Source organism: Urocitellus parryii, chromosome 8, assembly GCF_045843805.1.
Source record: "Urocitellus parryii isolate mUroPar1 chromosome 8, mUroPar1.hap1, whole genome shotgun sequence".
In the NCBI taxonomy this organism is placed as follows: domain Eukaryota; kingdom Metazoa; phylum Chordata; class Mammalia; order Rodentia; family Sciuridae; genus Urocitellus; species Urocitellus parryii.
Window position 1 is genome coordinate 114,347,306 of NC_135538.1, and position 9,044 is coordinate 114,356,349.

General features: G+C 43.2%; 1 pseudogene; it reads left to right on the forward strand.

Moving 5' to 3' along the window:
* Positions 1-7,702: 7,702 nt before the first annotated feature.
* Positions 7,703-8,786, forward strand: LOC113179099 (la-related protein 1B pseudogene; annotated as a pseudogene).
* Positions 8,787-9,044: the final 258 nt, after the last annotated feature.

The window sequence follows — 9,044 nt, forward strand, 5'->3', positions numbered from 1 at the left end:
CATTGGAAGTGTACAATTGTATGAATTTAAAACATTCATAGAATTGTATGATCAGTATGGACAATTTTAGAATATATTCACTACCCATAAAAGAAATCTCATACCCACTAGCTTTCATCCTCTGTTCTCTTCATCCCCAACCTGACCCTCTAGACAACTACTGATCTACTTTCAATCTTGAGAGCTGCCTATTCTGAGGATTTTCATGTACATATAATATACAATTGTATGTGACTGGCTTTTTTCACTTGACATGTTTTCAAAGTTTGTCCCTGTTGTTGTATCAATTTTCATTCCTCTTTTTAAAACATCTACATTAGTGATTACTAGAGTTTGCGAAAGATAGAAGGGAGAGGAGACATGGGCTTACTGGTACACATCTATAATCCCAGAGACTTGGGAGGTTGAAGTAGGAGGATGGCAAGTTCAAGACTAGGCTTAGCAATTTAGTGAGACCATATCTCAAAACTTAAAAATCTAAAAAATGTGGGGCTGGGGATGTAGCTCAGGGATACAGTGCTCCTTGATTGGATGACTAGTATTACAAAAATAAATAAACAAATAATAACATGTTTAAAAACATTAAAAGGACTGGGGATGTAGTTCAGTTGTAAAGTGCCCCTAGAACCAATCCCCAGTATCAGAAAGAAAGAGGGTGAGGGGGAATAGAGAGAGGCTGGATAATGGGTACCAAAGTACAGTCAGATAGAAATTTGTAATAAGTTCCAGTGTTCTCCAGCACAGTGGATGACTGTCATTCACAATGACTTATTGTGTAATTTATGAATAACTGGAATAGAGGAGCTTGAAGGCTCCAAATACGAAGTAATGATAAAGAGGCGGAAATGTTCATCCCCTGATATCATCAGCACACATTACATACATGTACTAAATGATCATACTGTACTGCATAAATGGGAACAACTATAATCATAGTAAAAAATTGAAATAATTGAAATTCCGAAATAATTATAGATTCACAGGAAGTGACTAAGATAGTCCAAAGAGTTCTATGTACGTTTTACCCAGTTTCCCCCAATGGTTGCACCCTACATGATTGTGATACAATATCCGGGATTTGGCATGGGTAGGAAGTGTGTACTGTTTTATCACATGTGTAGATTCATATAACAACATGGCACCCGGGATGCAGAACTATTTCATCACCACAAATATCTCCCTTACCCTTCCCTGGCCCAACATCCTTAATCCCTGGCAGCCACCAATCTGTTTTCCAACCCTATAATTTTATCATTTCAAGAATGTTGTCTAAATGGGAATCACACCACGTGTGACCTCTTGAGATTGCCATAATGAATTTCTCCTAATGTTCAAATAAAAACAGAGTAATCAGATAGTGAAACCAAAACTCGTAGATGATACTTAGAACAAAACTAGGTGACAAACCACAGAAACCAAGGAGTGGGGCCAAAACAACAGCCCAGCCCTGCACAGAACCTGCATCTGTGGGAGAGGAGCAAGGGGAGAACAGTGAGCCATTAGTCAGCTTGTCATCACTGGGACAACAAGGCCTGACCAGAACAAATCCGAGGAGGAAAAGTCTACTTTGGGCTCTCAGTTCCCAAGGTTCTGTCCATGGTCAGCCAACTCCATTGCTGTGGCCGCAGATGAGGCAGAACATCATGGCGGAAGGGCCTGGAGGAGGAGCTGCTCAGCCAGGAAGCTGCGCAGGGCAGGGCCACGGACAGATCTAGTCAAGGCCACACCCCAGTGACCTATTTACCACAGTCACATCCCACCTGTCAACAGTTTCCACCCCGTGGTCCATTCAAATTTTTAATCCATCGAATGGATAATCCACTGATGAGGTTACAACTCTCCTAATCCAGTCTTTTCACCTCTCAACATTACTACACTGTCCCATGCATGAGCTCTTTGGGGGAAATTTTTAGATCCAAACCATGGTGTGTCTGAAGGACCCAAGGAAAGGAGACCCCCAAGCAAGTCCCTAAAAGTACAACTGGAAAGTGAGCGAGGGCATCCTGAGGACAGCTGCAGAAGTCAGGACGAGTTCTGGCCACCCCAGGGGCTGGTGAGTACAGGACCATCGCAGGAAGATCCAGGGCCGAGAAGCTGAGCACTATATACTCATGAGAGTGGCCTCCCGGGCGCTGGGTGAGGTGGTGCACCCTGTAATCCCAGGGGCTCAGGAGGCTGAGACAGGAAGATCGTGAGTTCAAAGCCGGCCTCAGCAATAAGGAGGCGCTAAGCAGCTCAGTGAGATCCTGTCTACAAATAGAATACCAAATAGGACTGGGGATGTGGCTTGGTGGCGGAGTGCCCCTGAGTTCAATCCCTGGTACCACCCCTCGCCCCCCCCCCCAAAAAAAAAGAAGAAAAAGAAAAAAAGAAAAATGTTGAGAGTGTCCTCCCAGGACCTTCACTTTGGGGAGAAACTGAGGAGTGGAATCAAAGTCTAGCAGGTCAGGGACAACATCAGGACCAAAGGAAACACAAGAGCAAAGTGAAATCCAAAGAGGTGGGGACAGGAGCCAGGAAATCCCAGAAAGTAAGCTCCCATTTACATGAGCACGGCACAAAAACAGAGGAGAAAACTCAGAAGTATAAAGAAATTATTTGAGAGGCTGGGGATGTGGCTCAGTGGTAGAGCACTCGCCTAGCACGTGCAGGGCCCTGGGTTCGATCCTCAACACCACATAAAGATAAAGACATTGTGTCTAACTACAACTAAAAAATATTTTTTTTAAGAGAGAGTGAGAGAGGAGAGAGAAAGAGAGAGAGAGAGAATTTTTAATATTTATTTTTTAGTTCTCGGCGGACACAACATCTTTGTTTGTATGTGGTGCTGAGGATCGAACCTGGGCCGCACGCATGCCAGGCGAGCACGCTACCACTTGAGCCACATCCCCAGCCCCTAAAAAATATTTTTAAAAATTATCTGAGCCGGGGCTGAGGATGTGGCTCAAGCGGTAGCGCGCTCGCCTGGCATGCGTGCGGCCCGGGTTCGATCCTCAGCACCACATACCAACAAAGATGTTGTGTCCGCCGAGAACTAAAAAAAATAAATATTAAAAAAAATTATCTGAGCCTCTCTATGTTCATAGAAATTAGTTTTATATAAAACAAAGCAACAGAAAAATATCCAGATGAATCCCATACAAAATTAGTACAATAAAACAGAATAATATGCAGAATGACGTCCCTCAGCTAATGAGCACACTCCAGGAGGAACCCACATAGTAGAAAAAAACTAGAGCCTACTATTATAGGTTACAATAATAACCTATTATTGTAAAACAAGCTAAAAGACATTAAAACAGAATCATATATGATATGGGGGGAAAGTTACTAGATTTAGAAAAACTCAGCATGAATGACAGAATCCAGAATTAGAAAGAAAAGAATAATTTAATAAATGAAAAAAAAAAAGAAAGGAGAATGAATAACACATAGATGATCCCCAAGAGAAATATAAGGTGAAGGTTTGTAAATTTTAAAAGGAAGAAGGGAGGGGCTGGGGATGTGGCTCAAGTAGTAGTGCACTCACCTGACATGCATGAGGCACTGGGTTCAATTCTCAGCACCACATAAAAACAAAATAAAGATATTGTGTCTGGGCTGGGGTTGCAGCTCAGTGGCAGAGCACTTGCCTTGCATATGTGAGGTACTGGGTTCAATTCTAAGCACTGCATAATAAATAATTAAATAAAATAAAGGCAGTCTTTTTTTTTTTTTTAAGAGAAAGTGAGAGAGGAGAGAGAGAGAATTTTTAATATTTACTTTTTAGTTCTCAGCGGACACAACATCTTTGCTGGTATGTGGTGCTGAGGATCGAACCCGGGCCGCATGCATGCCAGGCGAGCGCGCTACCGCTTGAGCCACATCCCCAGGCCCCAATAAAGGCAGTCTTTAAAAAAAAAAGATATTGTGTTCACCTAAAGCTAAAAAATAAATATTAAAAAAAAAAAAAGAAAGAAGGGAGCCAAGTGAGGTGTAATCCCATCAGGCCTGTAATCCCAGTGGTTTGGGAGGCTGAGGCAGGAAGATTGCAAGTCCAAGGCCAACCTCAGAAATTTAGTGAGGCCCTAAGCAATTTAGCAACCTAACAAGACCCTGCCTCAAAATTTAAACAAAACAAAACAAAATAAATTGAACTGCCGCAGTCTTGGCTGGGCACAAAATCACGAGCCACTCACACCTTGTAGATTCAAACAGCAATTCTTTATTCCTGAACTCACACCGGCCCTCTACAAACACGTTCTCAGGAAATTCACGTTCTGCCGCCAAATTCATGTACTCCACCAGGCTTTGAATCCCAAATACTTTCTGAATTCCAGGAGAACTCAACGGGAACTCAGGCAGCAGGATACGCCCTATTCCCAGCAGAAATAACCTTAAACCTGGAACTGCCCTAAACCCAGATTGTCCTAAACCGGGAACGCCCTAAACCCAAGGAGCGGGATACTTCCTAAAACCTGCAGGATACACCCTAAACCTGGATCCACCCTGGTCCTTGAGCAGGGTCACCTTTCTCAAACATACATGCAATGTCACAGCGAATGTCCAAGGCAAGTCCATTTCCACGAGTCCTTCCTCTAAGCAACATGGGGTACGCTGGCAAGGAAATTTCAATGCGTCATTCCTACTTGGCAATGGCCCTCAGCATTGAACAGCAATAGAAATAGCTTCAAAGAGAAGGAGAAGGTGGAGGAGGAGGAAGAGGAAGACGACGAAGAAGAAGAAACAGCCATATAATGGCAGCTGGGGTGGAGCTTGGTAGAGCACATGCTTAGCACATGTGAGGACCTAGGTTCAATCCCCAGCAGAAGAAAGGAAGGGGGTGGGAGAAGAAAGATTTGAGAGGAAAAGGTAGCAAATATTGAGGACAGACCAAAAAAAAAAAAGCGAACATACATGTGATAGAAATACCATTAACATTAGAGAATAGAATAAACACTAAACTGTAATTCAACAAAACTTTTCTGATATTAATTTTTTTTTTTTAGAAAGACATTTTCAACTACACATGGAGAGAGCCAAAATCTCCATCCTCTTCTTGCACCCCGCCCCCAACCTGCTTTCTGGGTTGCAGCGTGCCCAGTGCTGTGAAGGTAAGGGACACCTTTTACCAAGGTGTCTCTGTGCTGTCACCAGGTAAATCCCACGCCTGAGGTATCTTTCCCCATTACTATACGTGGCACATGACAGCATGTCCCAGAACTCATTTCTATTATCACTTTCTCCATGAGCATCGCCCCGCCCCACCCCGTCCCAGTCAATGTCCTTCTCTGTGTCTGTGACACCCTGTCAGCCTGACTTCCGGCTGAGTCCTAGTAGTCTCACTTGCAAAACTCTCCTCAGGTGCCCTTCACCTGACACAATACTTGGCCACCAGTTACCATTAAACTAACACCAGATAATGAATTTGGTGCAAATTAGTATTAGAGAGATAAAATTGTTCGACTATTATTCCATCTGTTAAGGAGGTATGTGAGGAAGGATGCATCACCATATTGCAATTTTACGGACTTTATACTAGGAACATGTTTGCCCTAATCTAGCAAATAAATTAATACTATGACACCAATTTATCAGAAAAGGGGATCTTAAATAGACAAATTTTTAAAAAATATTTATATACATTTTAGTTTTCGGCAGACACAACATCTTTGTTGGTATGTGGTGCTGATGATTGAACCCCGGGCGCACCCATGCCAGGCGAGCACGCTACCGCTTGAGCCACATCCCCAGCCCCTTAAATAGACAAAATTTTTAAAAATGTACTAATAAATAATATGATGATTAAAAGGTGATGTTTTCATTGATGATGAAGGAAAAAGATGCCAAAAGAATGGATATTTTAAAAAATATTTTGCATTGATGTTTCAAAAGCCTTCCCCCTCTGTGTTCAGACTTCTACCCCCCAGCAGAGCCAGTATAACAAGAATGACCGCTCTTGTTAAAATGACTGGAAGACCCATTCATGTCTCGGCTCCTTTTACCTTAAAATGCCTTTGAATAATACACTTCTAACAAAGAAGGTGCCAGACACTGATGTTGACCGTCATTTAGATATGATCTAGGAGGCAGAGCAGGCAAATCTATTGTCTTCCCTCATCCCCATTAAAAAATGCCACACTGGGGTACCCACAAGAGACTATGAAACCTGGAGAGCCTAATTTGTAATCCAGTGTGATGTAGTAACACTCAGTTGGCAAGGAATTCATGTTTATGGCTGGTCGGAAGGAGCGGTTACTCCTCAGCAAGGTTGAAATCAGTTGAAAGAATAAAAATAAAGTTTCAGTTTTCTGGACACCTGAATCATGACCAGACATTTCAAATATGCTACAAGAGGAGGGTGTCCCTTTTGTCCACCGTTCTTCCCAGACATGGGTAATAATTCCCATCTTGCTGAAGTTATTTCTTGTGGTGATAATCAGTTATGATGGAAAGTTGTCGTCTTACATTAGCAATAACTTGAAGTTCATATCCTCACACTTTATTGGTGCTTTTTCCAAATGTTTGCTCACCCAAGAACTGTAGTTCATCTGCTAATGTGCTTGCCCATCATACTGCTTCATGACATCTTCCTGACATTGGTCGCTTCTTGCTTGCCACTTCATCTAATGTCATCTCTAAATCTGCTTAATTCTGAATCCCCTCTCCAAGATTTACGAAGATAACAAATGCGACCTTAACTGCATTGGTTCTTTAGGAAACCACACGGAAACTTCTTTATCAAAGAAGAATCCATGACTTATGCGCCCTTTCTCCTCCCTTTCGGCCTGCACTTTTTCTCTTCCAATTTGAGTCAAATGCCTTTACAATTTAACTCTTAGCTTTTGTCATGTCCTCAAAAAGTTGGATGTAGAACTACCATAGGACTCAACAATCCTACACCCTGAAGAATTGAAAATAGGTACTCAAATCAATTCTTGTATGCAAATGTTTATGTCAGGACTGTTCACAGTAGCAAAAAGGTAGAAATAATCCAATGTCCATCAATGGAAATACATGCATACAATGGAGTATTGTTCTTTTGTAAAAAGAATAAGGTGCTGCTGGGCATGTATCACATGCCTGTAATCCCAGCAGCTCTGGAGGCTGAGGCAGGAGGATCGCAAGTTCAAAGCCAGCCTCAGCAAAAGCGAGGCACTAAGCAACTCGGTGAGACCCAGTCTCTAAAAAAATACAAAATAGGGCTGGGGCTGTTGTAACAAAGGTTCACTAGATTCTTTGATTATATCCCTTGTGGCTTTGAAACTTACATGTTTTTTTCTTTTTCCCAACCTTCTCCTCCCTGATCTTCTTTTCCCTGATCTTTTCCTTCCTAATCTCTCTTTCCTAATCTCATTTTCTCTGAATCACCTCTTTAAAAAGCCTTGTTCCTGCTGATGGGCAGAATTACAACTTTGGGGACAGGAGTCCCCTGTGTTTCTCCTTTGCTAGCAAAGCAAAAAACTTTCTTTTTCTTTTTTCTCAAGATCATCTCCTCATTATTGTATTGGCATCAGGGACAAGGACTAAGCTTTCAGGAACAATGTGGCCCATGGCTGAGTGCCCCTGAGTTCAATCCCTGGTACCAAATAAATTAATTAATTAATTAAAAGGAGGGGGGAGTCAGTCGGCTGCCGTGTGGCCCGGTGAGGCGGCAGCCGAACTCAGTTCCCCCAAAATTATTAAAGCAGGAAAACTCAAGACAAAGAAACCCAATAAGGCCAATGATTTCAGTGATATGGCAAACTGGCCAACACCAGGAGAGTTAGTGAGCATGGAAAAACCTTTTTGCAGTCTCAGAGTGTCATCAGCCAAGGAAATAAGTAGCCACAAATTAGAAAAGAAAAAGAAGAGAAGGTTGAAAAGAGGAGTAACAGTGAGAGCAAAGAAAACAGGGAAACAAAATTAGATGGTCCTATTGAAAATGTGAGTGAGGATGAGGCCCAGCAAGCAGTCAGCGGAAGAGATTAAAAAACACAAGTGGGTACCACTGCACTTAGACGATGAAAGACCAGAGAGTCAAGAGAGACCTGGATTCCAGAACAGCTCTCGGTGTCAACCTGAAGCAAATAAGTCATCCCATAATAACAGGAGAAATGACACACGAAGTTGGAGGCGAGATAGAGAAAAAAGAGATGATCAGGATGAAGTGTCCAATGTGAGGTGTGAGGGGGGTAATATCCGAGGTTCCTTCAGAGGTGGAGGAAGAGGACGTGGATGGGGAAGAGGACGAGGCAGAGGAAACCCTCGAGTAAACTTTGATCATTCGTATGGTTACCGAGAGCATGGTGAAAGGAGGGATCGGCCATTTCAAACAGAAATCAACACCACTGTGATGTATTACTATGATGACGGTACCGGTGTACAGGTGTATCCTGTGGAAGAAGCATTGCTTAAAGAGTATAATAAGCATCAAATTGAATATTACTTCAGTGTAGAAGACTTGGAACCTGACTTCTTTCTTCGGAGAAAGATGGATGAGCAAGGTTTCCTGCCTATTTCCCTGATTGCTGGATTTCACCGCGTTCAGGCTCTCACAAACCTTCATCTCGTTTTAGAGGCCCTGAAGGACAGCACAGAAGTAGAAGTTGTGGATGAGAAAATGAGGAAAAAGATAGAACCAGAAAAATGGCCAATCTCGGGCCCCCCCTCCCAGAAGTGTGCCACAGACTGACTTCTCTCGGCTGATCGATTGTCCGGGGTTTGTGCCAGGCCAAGCCTTTTGCTCACATACAGTCAGGGTGATGATCTACTGAGGCCCTGGCTGTCATCGGATGGGGATGTGCAGTGGAGCAGGTGGCTCACTGAAATGCATTGTAAATCCTGGAACAAACCGGGCTGCAGAGATGGAAGCCACCAGACTGCCTTCCCTGTGAGAGTGTCCACTGCCGACTCCCGGGCAGCATGACAGTGGAGATGACCCCCTCTGCCACGATGGAGACAGAGCCGGGGACCGCTGCTGGCATTCCAGGAGCTGCCTGCCCTTTTCTGTGTGACTGGACTTAGAGGGCGTGGCTACTTTTATTTGCGGGGGAAGCTAATTATTATCACAGTGGAAATACTGC